Genomic DNA, 20,396 nt, shown 5'->3' on the forward strand with positions numbered 1-20,396 from the left:
TTTGCACCAAGAAACCTTACTTTGAGAGGTGGGATAAGCCGAAAGAGCAGCTAGATGCACTTTGAGCGAATTAAACACTAGCCCAGGATCTAAGAGGTAAAGTAGGTATGTGTGAGGTGGTGTGCAGTCAATGGGATTGATGCCATGTGATCTACAACAAATGACAAAGCCTTTCCATTTATTGAAATACCAGTGTCTGGCATTAGGTTTACGTTCCTCCTTAGAATGTCACTACACCTTCAAGGCAGATTTAAATGTCCCATCTCTGACTTCAGGAACCAAGCCACTAAATTCAGTGTCTGAGGACATGGATGTAGTGCTGATCCCAGCTCTGGGACAGCATGTTGAACGGGCATGGAAGTTTGACTGGAGGACAAAGACATTTGCATTAGGTAGAACCATGGTTGACGTACCCACATTGGAGATATTGGGATAAGCTTGACATGTTTCTGGTGCATTTTGTGGACGATTTTGTTGAGGAGAGGAGTTGGCGGGGGGGGGGCATAAGGAAATTATCTGGACGTTCTGCAGGGTTGCGAAGAGATAGATTTGTGGATGACACTAGTCTGCGAAGACGTTGCGTAAAATGTCTGCGTGCAATTGCAATTCGTGTTCTACAGGAAATTGTATGTTTCTGCTGAGGACATCTGGTAGAAGACTGTGTTCCCCTGGAACATGTTGGGACAGGAGGAACATCTGTTTCAGTGCCCAATTCCATATGTTCTGGGCTAGTTTGGACAGACCTGGTGAATGTGTCTTGCCCTGTGTTTTTTTAAAGCATTGCTGTTGTGCTGTCTGTTAGCACTAGAACTATTTGCCCTTGCAAATGGTCTTAGAAGACAGAGCTTTGAATGCTGTGAGAAGCTCTAACAAGATGATGTGCTTGCTTGTGTAAGGAACTCGTGGTGGCAACAGTAAAGACAGACAAGTGAGCACAGTTCAAAGGTGTTTATTAAACTGTATGAATAGGTGAAAACATGCCTAATCTAAACCTAAAGCTAAGAAGGGAGCAAGCTACAACCATCAAATAATGAAAAAGGCAGTTCTAGTAGTGGTTTGTTAAATAAAAAGGGCCTATACTAAAAAAAAAAAAGATTGGCAATCTTTACCACTAAGTTACAAAAGAGTGTGGGATAATGTTCACGAGAAAAGAAAGAAGTGTTCACAAAATAATACACAGGATGTTATGGCTGGGTCTCCCTTGCCCATGTTTTATTAAGCATGGGCCAAGGTGGAACTCCTGAGCACAGCACACTCCTGGGCCTCTCCAGCACGAGGTTCACAATTCCATTCAACGATATCGGAACCTTCAGGGACCAAGTCTCTTTTCTACAAAGTCTCTTGCCTTAGATTGCCAGCTGCATCAAAAACAACAAACAAAAGTTCCTTATGGTGGTCTTGCAACTTGGGCGATTGCTTTTCGCCCCTTGGATCTCCCACTGCCGGGATCAGATCCTTTTTGAAATGTGGGCCTCCCTCTGCTGGGTTCACTACAGCCTTTCACTCTGAATAGCAATACTATCACGATGTGGGATCCAATTCTCTGAGCTTTTCCATAGGCATCCCTCGTCAGGTTCACACAGCCATCTTTAACACAGATCATGATTTTCTAACACAGTTCATGCTTTGTTTCATTTCATCAGAAAGAGTGGTTTACCTTCTTCTAGCTTTCTCTCTGCAATGGGTCAGAGACTTTCGATTGTACAAGGTATTTGACGTGACCCTTGTAGGACCACTCTGACACCTCACGCTGCCCTTTCCTAGGGCCTTCTGGTACTTGCAGTTTCAACACACAAGAGGCCAGCGAGAGTCCTTCGAATGAGCACTTATGTGGCGCCTGACCACTCTGCAGCTGGCCCTTCTTTGGGCTTTCTCAAAAGTTAAAATACACACAAGTTCTTTGTTCCCAAGTTCCTCACGTTCATATAATGTTGCCACTTGCAACCTTGGGCTCAATACAGTTCGGTTTGCTATCAGCTTCCTCCGACTCACCGGCTGTGCTGAACCAGTTGGCTTGTCTTGCTTCTGGAGTCAAGGACGGTACCACGGTAGCCAGCGTGTCTCCCTGCCTGTGTAATCAATGCGGGAGATCCCTGTGTACCATTGACACCGGTCACACCACACGCCAGCTGTACTTCCCAGTCTTGTGATTCTCTTTTTGGAGGCTTTGCAGGTCAGAGTTGAAAAGGGCAAAGGCAGTTCCCACTTCCTCATCCCTCCAGGTCTCATCACGTTTCTCCTCCGTTTGAATTGCCAGTCCGGTGTCACTGTTTCCTTGCGTGTTAGGCCTTGCTCGTAGTGTGCTCTTGTGCTCCACCTTTTATCCCTGTGGGGAAGGTAGACGGCCGTCAAGGTGTGTGTGGTTATTGTCAATTGCCTGACCTGTGTGTTGGGACATGTCAGGTAAACGGCTCTGGTGTTAGTCCGTTATCTGTCACGGTGTAAGAAAGTGTTTGTTTCGGGAAAGGATGAGTAGCAGGGAGCTTCTAAATATCCTACAGGGTAGGATGTGGAAAAGGTGTTACAAGGAAGGGGAGGTACCGCATCTCAACCTTCGGTGTCCCACGTCGACTCCCTGAAGACCACCCCCTACATCCAGGTGATCCTCCCCCACTGGTGCATTCCCAGGAACTGGATCCAATACGATGGCCGTGTCCTGGCCACCTGTATGACAGATCTCTGAGGACTAGCGGGTGAGACACCTTCAGAGTTCTCACACTTGGAAGTGACTTAGTCCACACGCTGTGCGCTGTAAGGTGGAGATATTGTGCTCTTTACCCTGATAGGGAAGAGTCTGTGGTAAGAGTGGCCTCTATTGCTGGTCTGGTGAAGGATTTCCCTTTTAGCAGGCTTTCCTTTGACCACCACCTCAGGAATAGTACTTGAGACTACGAGACAACCACTAGATTGTCCCACTGACTGCATGCATGAGACCATTGTTTGTCTTACAAGCCACTCTTGCAACAGGCGCAGTCAGGCGAGAGGAAGGTAGATGCAGGAAGCCATTATTTGGAGCAGGCACATGGCCATGTGTACTGTTATCCGACTGGCTACATATTTTGGAATTTGGAATAGCATATTTTGGACCCTCTCGGAGGGGGAAGACCAGACTGTCCTCGGTCCGAATTAGGGCTTCAAGATTTTGTTTTACTTGACTAGGAACAAGACTTTATTTTGTCTCGATCGAGAACCCTTATTGGAAAAGCAGGTTGATTGTATTTTGGGTATTCTGTAGACACACTTGGGATGTGTCTCCTGTAATTAGCCAGTCTAGAAAAGGATACGCTGGAGTGGATGTTCTGCAAAGGTGGGATGCCAACAGTGCTAGAACCTTGGATAATAGTTGTGGTGCTGAGGCTATGCCAAAGGGAAGTACTTTTAATTGATAGTGTTTCCCACTTTGAACCTTAGGAATTTTCTGTGCGCTGGCAACACGGAAATATGTAAGTATGCATCTTTCATGTCCAATGATATGATAATTCCCCTGCTTGAGACTAGGGATTCCCTCCTGCATTGAAGTCATCCTGAATTTGTGTGGTTCTAATACAGGGCACACGGTTAAGTCCTTTTTGGGTACAAGGAGGTAGACTGAATAAATACCCCTACTTACCTTAAAAAAAGAACAAGTTGTACGACTCCTTTTTGAGGTAATGTCTCCACCTCTACGTGGAAAATTAGCTGATGCTCCTGCGACATCCTTCTGTTCTTTGGTGGATGGCAACAAGGTTTTTCTTTTTGCAAAAATCTTTTACCGAAATCTAGACAAGCAAGAGTTTGCAAATCAGCATGCAGTACAGTAGAACGATGCATGTGTGCCCGCCTATGTCTAATTTACCAGAGGACTAATAAGTGCCCCCTAAACAGATGACCTTAGAGGATAAGTGAAGCAAAAAGGCTCACTTACCTCCAAAAGTCAGGAAATGTTCAAAACAATAGTAAAAAGTGTGACGCCCCAAACAGGTCTATGGGGTTAAAGCAGCAAAAAGAAAAATCTTAACACTAGCCCAAAAGGCTCACAACCACAGCAGCCACACCCACATACATGGCACAGCTTGGAGTAGACAAAAAATGTCACACTTCAATGAAAGAAATCTTTGAACTCCAAATTTAGACCAAAGACTGGAGCTCTCGCTAAGGGTTCCTTCTACAATGGACAGAAAACCAGCAAAGTGAAACGGTAGTCTCTAAAAGAATGTGGGCTGGAAGAACTAGATGTGTTACGATGCCTGGCTCTGCACAAGCTCTTAAAGGAGCAGAAGCCTGCTAGTGCAAACGAAATCAAGAGGAATTGAATAGTGTTTCCGAGAGTACACTGCCTGACAGGTGGGCATTTTCTAAAGTATATGTAAAAAGAACAAATACTGTGGATTAAACAAGTCAGTAGTGAAAGTTCAACACCTTTAACTGTCAGGATGAGGTTGGGCAATGCCCATGGGGTCTAGGGGAATCAACCTACAGACCAAGAATATTAGGGCAAAGGTGTTTGATTGGATTAACTCAAAGTATCTAAATAAACTAACTAGAGTAATACATATCTACCCCAGGGCCCAGGGTTCCCCAAGCCAATATATGTAAACAGTCTCACTTCCAAGGAAGGAGAGCTGGCTTGCTTCTTGAACTCAATCTCGGATATAGCATCCACCAGGCTTTTTGCAAATCTCGGTTTTTCAGTAATATAATGCACAACAGGCTTCTTGCTCAGTCTCAGTGCCCCAGTGACAACACACCTAGCCTGCAACTTTGTAATCTCTTAGCATCAAACATTTCTTCCGACCTGCTTAAGGTAACGTTTGGCTTGCAAAATTCCTCCGCTCCAACCCAGGGTTGCTCCCCCTTGACCAATTAACAGCCAGATGTTCTCACCACCTCTGGCAAGGTCACCGTCCTGGGTATGCCCAGACGTGGGTCTCATGCTCGCTGTGCTATAGCAAACCATGCTGCACCTCACCGAGGGGGCCCAACAAGGCCGAAACATCTCTGGGTTGCCAATGTTTACGTGCAGAGGGGACCTGGCCTAGCAGTTCGGGCTGGGCTACTACCATTGGTGGCAGTACCTGACTGATTTGCAGATGGCTGAACCCCTTTTGCAATGGCGCAGACATGCTAAAACACGCTGGTGTGGAAGGCTGCCCAGAGCAGTTCCAGTGGTTCAGATTTATTCAAAACCTTCCACTCATCACTTTTTTGGTTACAGTTTTATTTGTTGGTAACTTCTTTTGTGACCAGAGGGACTTCTACTGATTTCTGGCCTCACTGTAACCTTTTTTCTGGCATGTAGCCATTAGTAGCCCATTTGGCAACCAGGGCTGGGGTGCTTTTTAAACACCCCATGTTGTTCCCAAGGTGATTCTATCACACTGAAGATGCGTTGTGGAGTAGGTTAGTAGAAGCTATGATATCCTTTGGTTAAAACAGGTTTGATACATTTCTACAGCATTAGCAGCCCATTGCACCTTTACGGTGCCCATTGCTGTACTAAAGTATTTTGTAAAGCATTGTTCCAGACCATTTTGTTTTTCGCTATTCCTTTGTCTGTATGAAGCACGAGGTAAGAACAAACGGGCCATTTTGCTGTTGTGAGCTCATACAACCTCTCTCAGTTATGTGAATATATTTTATAGAGTGTGAAAAACACAAGGCCATTAGAGTGCAGATGGATCCTCAATAGATAGCAGCTTCACAACCTTACAGGCAACATTTGTTAAAGAAAAGTAGAGATGTGTTGCATATTGAGTACTATGATTCAAAAGCATAACAATCGAAGGCAAGCAATAAGCCAGGAATGTATGTGCAAGCCTGCCTATTAACGAGTTTTAACAGACACAGATGCATATTCACATTTGTGTGTTAAGACCTAAAGATTTGACATGGCTTACAAACCCAGGTAACAAATCTTCATCAGGACATATCAATTGTATTTGATGTTTCTGAAGTAAACATGGGTACGGTGCAGATGACACTTGGCAGTGAAGATTTATCCAGAAAAGCTCAGTTGAGTTTAAAATAAATGTTTCCATTCAGACTGCTCAGAGCAGATGAGCCAATGCAAGTTTAATGCAATCTTGCACTGCTCATTTACGCATCACACTATCATAGATACATCAGGAACACACCGACTCTCAAGGACAGTTCAAGGATTTTAATAAGGGAAACTGCAAAAGGGCTTGTTAAGGGTTCTCTCACCCCTTGGGTAATGCAGTCGGCTCCCACTGTAGCAGAGGCTTTCCTCAACCACAGGATAGTCTATAAAGATCGACTACCCCCACTAGATATCATTCTGCCTGTCTCCTTGTGATGGCCTAAGGACAAACACTCTTTCTATCCAATTCCTGCTGTGAAAAATCTAGGCGAGTCATAGTCTCAACATAATTTGTACACAAAGAGGTACCTTCCAGACATCTATGTTCCACTTAGTCCTTTCCTCGCACACCCTTTTACTCCACAATGTGCTGTTCGTACCTTTCTCTCCTTACCATCTACTCTTCTCCCCTTATTCCACTAATTTGTCTCTACCCGACCACTATTCATAGTTAAATTCACAGGCAATTGGGAATGACTGTCCACACGGAATACTGTCATTGTTCTGGTTTGCATTCAAATTGAATGGAGCCTCTGGAGCATTGCCTGAACATGTGGATCACTCTGCCGTCTTGTCAAAGATATGCACACTGTTGCTGTTTGTCTCGTGCAGCATGTCAGAGTTCCTGGCTCGAAGTGTTGTGCGCTCCACAGTCTGGATGTGGCCGTTATGTCAAAGTCTAGTTTGCATTAGACGCCAAGATTGCAGGTTCGTAGCACCTCCATTAGTTTGCTTGCCGTCTCTCCCGGTAAAGCTGCTTGCTCGTTCCACCACCGCAAGACATGCCTCCTACAACTGGGACTCCTCCCTACGACCCCTCTGTCACCCTCCATCACACTCACCCCCTCCCCCAACTTCCATACTACACCTGTGGGACATGACTGGTAGGCCTCCCAATCCAGCCCGATTCCTTCCTGACAGAGTGAGAGCCATGGCTGCCAGAAGTGTGAAAAGATGACTCCATGTTTAAAGCCAAACAGAGTGCGCTGAACAGACATTGCCTATTTTTACTGTATTGTGAAAACAAAGAGTGGCACTAATGCAAATACATAGCATGATTCTATGTTAAATACAAAGTGTTATTTTGAAGTGATACTTTGCACACTGTAGCTTATAAAAAGCCATTTACTTTCTTGCACAGAACACGTGTGTTTAGATGAATTTTCAGAATCAGCCCAGTGGACAGATACTGGGAGGCCACCCTATTCTGATGAACAGAGAAAGACAGTAATGCATAGTCAAACTATCTGGGTAGTGGGTCTGAGAAGCAAGGCTTAGACGTCAGCATGTGTGAGAGTGGTGAAGAGTTACGTTAAACACATGCAGAGCACACTTAACACAAGGTAGGCAGAATCTATAAACATAATATATATTAATTGAGGCCCTGAACAACTCTTAGCAATTAAAAAACGGTTATGTGTGATCTTACAGACCACAAAAACAGAGGGGTACATAATAGAGCGGACAAAACATTAAAAAACAGCAGATTAAAAAAAAAAACATTTTTATTTGGGCCCTCCCCAGCCCCCTTTTTTCCACCCTGTCAAAGCCACCCCAACCACATCCCGACCCATTTTCACCCCTTACCCTTTATGTATTTAGTTAATCTTTTCAGTGGTTTTCTGTGTTATTGTCCGCTTTGTTATGTACCACTCTGTTTTGTTCGCAATAAAATGATTGGATACCTTAAAAACCACATGTATGTAAGAGACTAAACATTTACTTTTGGGGAGCTCTGGATTGACAAAACAGTTATATTAATAGAACACTGTAGGATAGCAAAGCAAGTAGTTTGAGAACTAATATGCAAGGAAAAAAGCAGTTAAAACACCACTGGCAGTTTTATAAATGTAAGGCACAACACTTTAAAAGTCCTTCCCAACCAAGAAAAGATGAGGTCTAGTGCCCTTGGAGTCACAAGTCTGAATATAACTGTTTAGGAAGATGGGAGTTTATAAAAGGAGTCTTAACAATTGAGGGCAAAGCCCAGTTTCTGCAGCATTGCAGGTGGGCCTGCCAGTAGGATCTCAGTCTTGTCATCGTTTAGACATAGGTTGCCATCCATGATTGTATTGTGGAATAGATTTTGTTAAGCAAATGTGTCTTCTTCGTAGCAGCCTGACAAGGGGAGGATTTGGGTGTCATCGGCATAGTTGGTGTAGGATATGCCGATTTCATCCAGGATGTTAAAAAGAGGTTTTGTGAATATGTCGGAGGGAAGGGGAAGATGCAGGAACCTTGGGGGATGCAGCAGGGGATAAGAATTTTGGGGGGGGGGGTGCTGGCAGTGTCTGAGAAGACTCATGGTTCTGTCTTCCAAGGAGGAGGCTATCCAAGATGTAGCATTGGGGAGAAATTGGCTGAGGTGATCAGGTGGCAACAGAGTGGGGTGGTCTACAAGGTCGAACGCAGCAGATAGGTCTAGCAGGAGATGGATGGCTGGTTTGCCCTGGTCTCTGAAGGAATCAAGTAGGATTGAGGTTAGATTCGAGATGGGCTTGGATCTGGTTGTATGCTGCTATGTCTAAGATCTTCAGGAGGAAAGGTACTGTTGTTATGGGGCAGTAGTTATTTGGCGCTGCAGAGTCCAGTGATGGTTTCTTAAGTAGTGGTAGGACCCAGGTTTCCTTGAGGCTCACTGAAACTGTGTTGTTGGCGAAGGAAGCATTAATACATTTGGTAATGAATGGCACCAGGTGCTCTGAGCAGTCTTTGATAGTAGCTGCTGGGCAGACGTCACACTTACAGTTGGAGCGTTTAAGGTTATTTATGATGTTTGCCGTTTCGGCCACAGATAATTGCCTGAATTTGAAGGCAGGTGCCGGGTGTACCTTGGAGGGGTTGGGGGGTTGGGGGTGGGGGATTTAAGGGGGGTTGTTTCCTCTGCAAAAAAAATAATCTGTAGTAGGGAGATTTTCTCACGCATAGCATTCTGAATGTTTGTGCACCACGTTTCGTCTTTGTCAATGGGATTAGGGGCTGTGGTGGGTGTCTCAAGTTCTCTGAGGATTTTGAACAATTCCTTAAGAGTTTGAGTTCGCATCATCAATTCTAGTATTGTATAATTGGGCTTCTGCAGCTGCAATCGCTTGCTTGTATTGTTCAGCGAATTTGATGAGATGTTTTTAGAAGCTATTTGGGCTGTTTTTTTTCAAAGCGCCTCTGCTTGTCTTTTCTTACTGCGCAAAGTTTGAAGGTTTGCGGGGAACCAGGGGTTGCGGTGGCAAGTGGGCTTAGCCTTTCTGGGGAGGAGTGGGGCAGCCAGATTGATAGCATTAGTGAGGGTGATGGCATATAGTTCAGCTAGGGCTTGGGGGTGGGTTACCTCCGGAGGTACTGAGGTAAGGTGCTTGAGTGAGGGGGAGATGGAGTCTTTGGTGATTAGTCAAGCGACGGGACAGAGTATGTGGGAGTGTAGGTGGCGGGCCGATGGGTTGTTTAAGGGGTGGGAAGGAGAAGCTGATGTGGTGTTCCGACCATGGGCATGGGGTATTGGAGATTATGGTGACCTGGCCGTTCAGGTCAGCTATCCAGTCGAGGGTTCTGCCTTTGTCGTGGGTGGGAGAGGATACACAATGTGTGAAGCTAAGGTCTGAAAGTGCATTTGCTGCAGTGGTGGCTGCTGCATCAGACGGGTCGTGTAGGCCCAGGTTGAAGTCATCTAGGATTATGGCTCTGGTGGTGGGTTAGATGTTGCTACAGAGCAGGTGGTTGATATGTTCCTCGAAAGCAACTTTAATTCTTTGTTGCCTTACATTAAGCAGGGCTGGCGGTGTGAGGCCGTTCGGCTGTGGCATGAGTAGCTGAGGCATGAGAATCAGTGGTAGGGGGCTGGGGTATCTGGTGGTCTGTAGGCAGGTTTGGGACGAGTGGAATAGGTGCGGCTTTGTAAGTCGGGGCAGTGGGATTTGTGCAGATGTGCGCCGGGCTCATGGAAGACTCATGGGAGTGTCTAAGTAAGAGGAGACTAGTGGGCAGGATCGCCTCTTCATGGGAAGACGATATTTCCTCGGAGGTGGAGAGGGACGGAAGCTTGTTACGGTGGAGGATTAGCAGAACTTTGTCAGAACACATGTGTGCGTGGCGGGAGGTAAGGGGCTTTACGTGCGCAGACTTGGATGCGCCGGGTGCTATGAGTCTGCAATCGTTGGTGGAACTATGAATTATGGAGATAGTTTTCAGAAGAATCGGGATTAACAGCGGGATGGAGAAAAAGGGTTGGCCATGGCAGGGGAGTATGGCGCGAACATGCGACAGGCCGCAAAACATAGTGAGACAATAAGTGAGTGCATGCGGTACGTGGAAGTACGTTGGGCTTACCTTTGGTTTCTATGATAAGGCAAAGTGTGCGATGGCAAGGGGTAATGGTGGCAAGCAGTGGACAGCTGCAGACAGCTCCTGCTGCCTTCGAAGCATGCCTTGGAATGATGCCGGCTCCACCATCCGGCAGACCAAGGGCTGGGGCACAGGAAACCGATTAGACCAATTCGAGCCATCGATGTAGGTGTGTGCCTTGAGGATGTTTATTCTTGTTTCTGCGGCAGCCATCTTGGGAAGTGGTGATTCATACCCAAACCAAATTATTTTCGATCAATCCCCTTATCGCGACCATCCTCCCGTCTGAGTCCTCTGTGGACTGTATCAACTGGAAAGGTACAAGTGGAGCAATCCAGGTGATTACCCCCCCCTGGCGTATGCCGAATATGTTGCCCCGACAGTGGTCCCCTTCCACTTTCCCCATATCACCTCCTGTTTATCCTTTGTGAGGTGGGTTTCTTGTAATAAGGCAATATCTATCTTCTGCCTTCTCAGGTACATCATTATCTTATTACTCTTTAAATAACTGTTGAGCATCCTAACATTCCAGGTTACTATCGTAAGGTCACCCATCATCAGCCGTACCCTGTCCCACTTCTAAAAAATATTAATAGTAGTAAATTCAAACTAAGAAGGAATGTTCATAGAACGTATGACTCTAATTATAGGAACCATTATTTTTACACCACAGACCACACAAGAAATAAGACTAAGCACGTGAACATGCATCAACAGGTAATTTGCTGGGAGTATCATTTCCCCATCTCCAGCTAAATGAATTACAAAAAGAAAATATTCCAGAATCTTTCACTGACTGGGGAGCCTGGTACAGGTATGTAAACAATTAATATTTATATTATTTTCAGAAACACCAGAAGATAATCAGGTGGCCATATTGGGGTTTACATGATGCGAGCGACAGGCATTGTATAGTCTCTTGGTCTGTATAACAGGTGGATTATTCCCAAATATTGAGCAATTAATTATTTCTATAAATACATGTAATTAGTCCTACAACATTTAGTTCTAGATTACATGCAACCAGAATAGAAACAATAGGAGGCAAAGGATATTACATACTACTATCTACTTCAATTGAGAATCGTCTATTTGACCTCTGAGTAAGGTAGGTTTAACACTTGATCAGAATCAATGAATGACAATATAAAATCACTTTCATAGATTTGTTTTTACTTGTCTTAGATAGTTTTCTGACTCAACAAGAAATTACTCTAAGGTTAGTAACCTACTTGCTTTTAATATTATGCAAATTAAAACTTAAAAGGAGACTAGAATATATTATGATTAACACTTGTATTATTTTTAGGAGAACCGATTAAGGACCTCTCCTAAAAAGATTTTTACACCCCAAACACATTGAGAAAGAACAGTTTCAGGGAACATCAATAAAAAACTGTTTTGTTTCTATTTGTGATGAACATTGGTTTTCTGAAATGGTTTTGAATTTATGACTGTTTTAATCTTTTTAGAAGTTCTCTAAAAACACTTAAACTTTGTGTCCATTTTCTATATTTAATTACCTTATAATGTACACCCTATATAAAAAAAAAACATGTATTGAATTGTATGGTACATTTTGTCCATTTTCTATATTTAATTACCTTATAATGTACACCCTATATAAAAAAAAACATGTATTGAATTGTATGGAACATTTGTACGAAACACTAAATAAATGTGTACAAATATGGACATTTTTACTCCATTAGAGTTTGTTAGACTTCTTTTTTTCTAATTGGTTTCCAGGCTTTCCACAATGCAAAAAAAAATAAAAAATGCTTCCAACCCTTAACCAGGGTGTGAAACCTGTTCGCTTGAGAACATACTTCACACATCCCCAGTCACTGTACCTGCGATTCCGGAATCATGCAGGCCGAGTGCTTGCCTTTAGGTACATGAACCCTACAATCTCCGGCAGAGGGTCGCATAGTTGTGCTCAGGAATATATGGTCCCTCAGAGCAGTTGCACACTGGAACTCCTTGGCAAGAATGACTATTTGTGTTGCTGTTCTCCTCTAGACTTCAATGGGACATCTTATCTTTTTGCATTGTCCGCAACATCACCTGGCGTATTTGTATGTAGGTAAAACCCTCTGCTTTATTTCCCTTGCTTTTGCTCACTTTTTATGGGGAGACTAATCAGTCCCTAACAGTACAGAGACATCCCGCCTCCCTATGTGGAATTCTTGTTATTTTTAAACTGAACACATTGCCTTCCCGTGGAGTGCGGTTGGGACTCTTTGTGACCAACTTTCTTTTTACAATTTAAGTGTTGCAGATGCAATGTGTCCAGGATGGGCTGGTGGCAGCAGATTTTGAGACAGTATTACTTTACTTTTCTCTCGTGCAATTTTGTATTTTACAGCAGAAAGCCATTTAGAGTACCGTATACTCTAAAATGGCATGCCACAAGATTTATACATGCCCTTTGGCCATTTTGTACCTTGGCCTGCTTCATGCCCGCTCATGTCCCAAATTGCAATATTGCCATATATGGAAGGCCCTTTCCCAGGCAAAGTGGCGATCTGTGTGTGGCCTGATATGGGGACTAGGTCTTTCTGGACCCCGTCCACAACGAAGCCAAAGAATGTCTGGTGCTAGGCAAATGTGGTGGCCAGAGGCTGTCCATGATACAAAAATGTCCGAAACCACAGCCACCCTCTTGGACAACTTCAAAAGTCTGCCATTTAACCCTTTGTTCCTCCCCACCCTCTTTAAGCTTGGACAGGTGATTAACTCCCATCTGCACTAAGTGGCCAGTTCTACTCCATGGTTTGGTCCTTGAATTTTCTCATGAAGACCCTCTCAAGGAAAGCCACCAGACTTCGTTAGTGCTGGGCTAGATCCTCCATACAGTCTCTCCCACCAAGCATCAGCGTCTGTGCCTTCCACCTTCTTCATCTTCTCGTGTAGGAGCAAGGTTCTTTCCGTTCTTAGCTCTGGGAAAAAAAAGAACTAAGTGCTGCAATGTTTCCTCCGTCCTCCTTGTAAGATTCCCCTCCTTATCCAGCCGGATCTGTAGCGAGGTTTCTGAATAAAGGTCTTTAACGGCAGCTAGCAGGGCAACCACTTTATGCCGTTTTCAACCACAAGCGCTCGCTGTCGATGGAATCAAAGGTGGCCTCCATGTCAACACACGCTACATAGAGGCTGTCTTTTCCTTTTAGAGTCTTGATCTTCAATAGACTCATGAGTAGTAGGTTCAGGCCACAGTGGTGTGGTTAACGAAGCCCGTTTGTCTAGGATCATAGGTTTCAGAGGTAGCAATCCACTCCTTCAAGCTGTCACAATCACTCCCTGGGTCAATCGACTCCTCACCAATATCCAAAGTGACCCTTATGCCCTCCTGCTCACCTGCCGTCTCTTCTGTTTGGAGTCCAAATCTCCTTCTTCTCAAAGCCTCTTCTCTGGAATGCAGAAGGGGTCTGCCTCGAGAGGAAGCCACCCTGCCCCTCTGACTCTGGGCCTAGGGGGGCCCCCGAAACGGGGCAGACCAATGAAGGGGAAAAAGCCAAAAGGCACAAAAAACCCCCTTGGGTGAGTACGATGACAGGATGCCAGGCCGAAATGATTGGAATGAGAGGACCCAACAGAATGAAAAGCCTACCCAATGAGGGTAGGAAGGGAGTGGTGAGTAACAATCAGACAGGGAAAGAAAGGGAAGGAATGTTGGAGCTAAGATTGTAGCAAAGACGGAAGGACTGCAGAGGAAGAGGGAAGCCAGAGAGGAACGGAAGTAGCCGAGATAGCAAGGCTGGACGGATCAAAACCACAGGAGAAGTTAACGGGAGAAGGGTCGAACACAGAGGAAAGGACTGGAGCGTACCAACCCGGAAGCCTAACGCGAGTAGGTTGCAACGCGCAGGCTTCCGGGTTGGCGCTCGTAATAAAGTGCGCCGCTGGTCCGACAGCGGAAGGCTGGACCGCGCCTGGAGAACGTGTAGCGTCGTAACGGCCATTTCAATGGCCGCTCCAGCGTCTCCACAACTGCCAGCGGCCGCGGCCGCCGTGCGTGACAGTATGCCCCCCTCCAGATCCGAACCCTCCGGGCTTCCCCGGATGTGTTCGGTGAAAACTCTTAAGCAGTCGAGGAGCATGTACATATGACCTGGGTTCCCAAGAATCCTCTGAACTGGGATAGTTCTTCCACGAAACAAGGTATTCCAATCTGCCTCTACGATATCTGGAGTCTAAGATTGCAGACACCTCATATTCTTCTGGTATAGACTTGGGATTACTCACTATACCTGTAGCTTTTCTAACAGGGGTGCTTGAATCAAATGGACGGAGGAGGGAGGAGTGAAAGACTGGGTGTATCCGAGACATGGACTTGGGAAGTTGTAATCTATAAGCCACTGGGTTAATTCTCTTGATTATTTTGAAAGGTCCGATAAACCGGGGGGTTAGTTTGGTCGGGTGTACCCATCTAGGCAAATATCTAGTGGACAACCAGACCCGCTCCCCCTCCTTCCAATCAGGACCTGGTAAACGCCCTCGATCAGACACCTCCTTATACCTGCGTCTGGCAGATACCAAACTTTGTTGGGCGGTAGTGTGGGCTGTGGTTATTTGATCTAAGGTGGATTCGATGGTGGGTATATTAGTGGGTGAGGAGAAAACCGGCAGAATACTGCGAGGGTGGAAACCATAAGAACAAAAAAAGGGGCTGAGTCCCGTTGCCGAGTGAACAGGTGAACAGCGTTGTTATACGCGAATTCGGCAGTGGGCAGAAGACTCACCCAATTGTCCTGATTCTTATTGACGTAACATCGGAGGTATTGCTCCAGAGAGGCATTAAGGCGTTCTGTCTGACCATTAGTCTGAGGATGGAAACCGGATGACAAGGCCCTCTCTATACCTAACCGTTGACATAGGGCGCCCCAAAACCGAGAGGTATATTGAGTGCCCCGGTCAGAAATGATCTTATCAGGCAGACCGTGGAGCCTAAATATGTCTCTAAGGAAAACTTCGGCCATTTCAGTAGCGGATGGCACTCCTTGCAGCGCTGAGAAATGAGCCAGCTTGGTAAATGTATCGATGGTAACCATAAGACATGTCAATCCCTGGGATCGGGGCAGGTCTACAATAAAGTCTGTGGATATTTGGGACCATGGCCGGCTTGGCAAGTCCGGTTGCATCAGCAACCCATAGGGCTTATGAGTGGAGTTCTTACTTCGGCGCACACCATACACGACTTACAATGTTGCTTCACGTCGTGAGAAAGAGAAGGCCAAAAAAAAGAGCGAGAAATCAACTCTAATGTACCTTTGACACCTCTATGTCCAGCGGTAACATGGTTGTGACCCCATTCCAGAACCTTCAGTTGTAAGGACTTAGAGGGAATGTACAAACGCTGTCCCACCAGTAAAAGACCTTCAGACCAACGAAGTTGAGGATGTAAGCCACCCGGCACTGTGGTTGCCAAATTAGGTTGGGTTGCTGTCTTAACCTCTTGAAGGAATGACGAGATTATCCCCACTATTCGGTTCCGGGGAAACATAGTATGGCTAAGTGAAGAAGAGTGATATTCGGAAGACTGACACCTCGACAAGGCGTCCGCCAAGCTGTTTTGGGTGCCTGGAATGTAGGTGATAGAAAAGTCATACTGGCTGAAGAAATGAGCCCAGCGCACCTGCCTTGAGTTGACACATTCCATATTCCAGAGAATTTTCAGATTCTTATGATCAGTACGTAAAGTGAATGGATGTGAACCGCCTTGAAGCAGGTGTCTCCACTCCTCACATGCCACCTTGAGAGCCAGAAGTTCTTTTTCAATAACAGAGTAATTCTGTTGACTTGTAGATAGTGTTTTAGAAAGATATGCGATAGGATGTTCCAGTCCATCTTTGAGTTGAAGAAGTACTGCTCCTAAGGCGCTAGCCGAAGCATCAGCCTCTACTACAAAGGGCTGATTCTGATCAGGTTGGGATAGAATGGGTGCGGAACAGAATCTCCCCTTTAAATCAATAAAGGCTTGATTGGCTGTTTCCGACCATTGAAATGGCTTGGCATCTTTCTTAAGTAATGAAGTAATGGGCAGCACTATCTGCGAAAAATGTCCGATAAACTTCCTATAGAAGTTGGCTAGTCCTAAGAACCGTTGGACATCTTTCAAAGACGTGGGTGGAGGCCAGTCCAAGATGGCAGACACCTTCCTGGGATCCATGGTTATGCCTTCATGGGATAAAATATAACCCAAATAAGGAACAGAAGACATATAAAAAAGGCACTTCTCAGGTTTAATCAATAAGTGTTGAGATTGTAGCCTATGCAACACTGTCTGAAGATGCGATGTATGTTCGGAGGAGGATTTTGAAAAAATCAAGATGTCATCAAGGTACACTATGATACAGATGAATAATAGGTCAGAGAACAGGCGATCCATGAAACGCTGGAATATGGCCGGAGCGTTAAACAAGCCAAATGGCATCACTCGATATTCAAAAAGGCCAAACGGTGTCCGAAAGGCAGTCTTCCATTCATCCCCATCTCTTATCCGGAGAAGGTGGTAGGCACTCCGGAGATCTAAATTAGAGAAGATGGTCGAGCCCTGTACAGCTTCCAGTATGTCTGCTATCAAAGGCATTGGATAACGGTCGCGTACTGTCACCTTGTTCAGACCCCGATAGTCAATACATGGCCTTAATTCTGAGGAATCCTTTTTTGGTATGAAAAATAAAGAGGCTCCAGCCGGTGATTTGGAGGGACGAATAAGGCCATTGGTCAGATGAGAGTCCAAGTCATTTCGAAGCGCCCTCTTCTCCAATAGAGACAAGGAAAACATGCGACTAAACGGAACCAGGGCATCTGGCACCAGCTCGATGGCGCAGTCTTCCGGCCGATGCGGAGGGAGATCCAAGACAGGTTTGTCTTTAAAAACTACTTTGAACTTATCCAATTCTGAGGGAATTTTACAAACTTCATGTACTCCTTCTTGTTGGGGGGTAAGGACTTGTACAAATCTTCTGAGGCATGGAGTAAACAGTCCTGTTTACAATATGAGGAGGTAAAAGCCAGGGTGTTCTGTGCCCAATCGATGAGCGGGTTATGCCTCCTTAGCCAGGGAATTCCGAGGATAACCGGAAAATGGGCTGCTCGAATTAGGTCAAATTGTATCTGTTCCGAATGCTGGAGAATGCACGCCTTCAAGGAAACAGTGGAATGGGTGATAGGCCCCGATGACAGGGGAGAACCATCAACTCCTTCTACCTTTTGGACCTCTTCCAGTTGCAGCAGGGGGAGACCATGTTTGTGTGCCCACTCGGTATCCATAAATACCCCTGCGGCGCCACAATCCAATAGCGCCATGGTGGTGAAGGCTTTTGTCGGGGTTTCCAACAGGATGTGAACAGCCATAAGGCGAGAGTCCATGGTGGTGGAATGAGAAGCTACAGTCACCGCAACATAGGGACTTGTGGTCGGACCTCGGGTACTCGTCCCCTTCAGTTCCGAGGTCGATCGTTTCCCGAGCGTCTAGGCGGTACTTCAGTACAGTTCCGAAGCAAGTGGGAATTGGATCCACAATACATGCAGAGGCCCGCATCTCTCCGACGTCTTCTTTCTTCGGGTGTCAAGGAAGATCGTGCGGACCCAACTTGCATTGGTTCCTCCTTATTACTGGAGTGAGACAGTGAGGGCAGTGGGTAGGCACTAGGTAGAGGGGTGACCGACGCTTTCTGCTGCTGCTTCTTCTTTTCAGCCTTGCGTTCACTAAGGCGGTAGTCGATCTGTGTTACAATGGAGAATAAGTCCGACAGGGTAGTGGGACGGGCTATCCTGGCCAGCTCATCCTTTATCTCCTCCTTCAATCCTCGACGGAAAATTGTATACTGGGCCCTTTCTGGCCAACCTGCCTCAGAGGCCAAATGTTTAAAGGTGGAGAGGTATGTCAGCAGGTCACTGGAACCCTGTTGCACATCCAATAGTTCTTCTGCCGCCACATGTGTTATCTCGGGTTGTTGAAAAGTCTGGCGCAGTAAGGTCAGAAAACCCCCATAATCCCTGATAATAGGGTTGTTGTTGGTCACAAATGGGGTGGCCCAAGCCAAGGCATTTCCGATCATGTTAGATATCATATACCCCACCTTGGCTTGATCATTAGAGATCAGAGGTCTGAAGGCAAAATAAATGGAACAGGCTTCCAAGAATTCTTTTAAGCGCTTTGGGGTGCCGTCATATTTGCCTGTGGATAAGGTCATAGGCGGTAAGTCGGAATCTCGGGCTTCCCAATGAGAGACCATCTGCCTCAGGACCGCATTATCTGCCTTTACATTCTGCAATTCAACATTCATGGCCTGGACCGCAGCCACTAATTCTTGTATCTGCTCGGGGGAGGCCATACTTCTTCTTAGGCGTTGCAAACTGTCACAATCACTCCCTGGGTCAATCGACTCCTCACCACTATCCAAAGTGACCCTTATGCCCTCCTGCTCACCTGCCGTCTCTTCTTCTGTTTGGAGTCCAAATCTCCTTCTTCTCAAAGCCTCTTCTCTGGAATGCAGAAGGGGTCTGCCTCGAGAGGAAGCCACCCTGGCCCTCTGACTCTGGGCCTAGGGGGGCCCCCGAAACGGGGCAGACCAATGAAGGGGAAAAAGCCAAAAGGCACAAAAAACCCCTCTTGGGTGAGTACGATGACAGGATGCCAGGCCGAAATGATTGGAATGAGAGGACCCAACAGAATGAAAAGCCTACCCAATGAGGGTAGGAAGGGAGTGGTGAGTAACAATCAGACAGGGAAAGAAAGGGAAGGAATGTTGGAGCTAAGATTGTAGCAAAGACGGAAGGACTGCAGAGGAAGAGGGAAGCCAGAGAGGAACGGAAGTAGCCGAGATAGCAAGGCTGGACGGATCAAAACCACAGGAGAAGGTAACGGGAGAAGGGTCGAACACAGAGGAAAGGACTGGAGCGTACCAACCCGGAAGCCTAACGCGAGTAGGTTGCAACGCGCGGGCTTCCGGGTTGGCGCTCGTAATAAAGTGCGCCGCTGGTCCGACAGCGGAAGGCTAGACAGCGGCTGGAGAACGTGTAGCGTCGTAACAGCCATTTCAATGGCCGCTCCAGCGCCAGCGTCTCCACAACTGCCAGCGGCCGCGGCCGCCGTGCGTGACACAAGCGCTTCAATAAGACTCCTGCAAAAACTTTGCCCAGGACATCAAGGACAGCAATGGGCCTATAGTTAAGATTAAGTTGATCCCCCTTTTTAAAGATCGGAAACACAATACATGGTTTCCATGAAGAAGGCGTTCTTCCTTGTAATATTCTTTCGAACAGCGTCATGCAGAAGTCGGTCAAGAAATCAGGGGCTTCTTTCAGCATGGTATTTGTCATAGCATCCGGGCACGGAGCTCGTGAGCTAATAGATTTTGAAATAACACTTCTGATTTCTGTTCTGTCGAACTTAATATGCCACAGTTCCTGATCTTTTACTGTGCCGAGGACCTCAGAATTCTTTGTGAGGTCGAACAAGGATTCAAAATGAGCGACCCATGCCGGCTCCTGTATGGGGTTCAGTTGCAATGCGCCGTTGTTTTCTTCCTTACCATTTAACAATTACCACAGGTTCTTCGCATTATTGGAGGTTACGGCCTGCATCATTCTTTCAGCATCTTTTTGTAGGAGGGTAGATCTATATGAAATAGCCCAGTTTCGATATTGTTGCTTTAAATATCTCTTCTTGCTTCTTTCTGGACCTGGGATATCCTTTTATTTCTTTAAATCGTGATGTTCTTGTCTTTTATTTTGCTAAAACGTGTTTATTCTTGAATGCTGATTTACCTCGATGTCCTGTACCTTCCCTGAAACTTGCCAAACAGGATTCATAAGTCCACATTCCCATCCTGGTTCTCCCTCCAGCTATTCAGAGATCTTGTTAGGGCGCTGAGTGAATTTACATTAATTCTCAATCTGTGGCTGCCTGGCTCCAATAACACCGTATGTTTCCACATTCAACCACTTTTCTCTTTTCCCTCCATCTCATTAG

General features: G+C 46.0%; 1 protein-coding gene across 8 annotated transcripts in view; it reads right to left on the reverse strand.

The window, feature by feature from the left end:
* PPP6R2 (protein phosphatase 6 regulatory subunit 2) overlaps window positions 1-20,396 on the reverse strand; it is a 2,012,581-nt gene that overhangs the window by 590,057 nt on the left and 1,402,128 nt on the right. The window lies entirely within an intron of this gene.

This window comes from Ambystoma mexicanum, chromosome 12, assembly GCF_040938575.1.
Source record: "Ambystoma mexicanum isolate Mex_15411 chromosome 12, UKY_AmexF1_1, whole genome shotgun sequence".
Taxonomy (NCBI): domain Eukaryota; kingdom Metazoa; phylum Chordata; class Amphibia; order Caudata; family Ambystomatidae; genus Ambystoma; species Ambystoma mexicanum.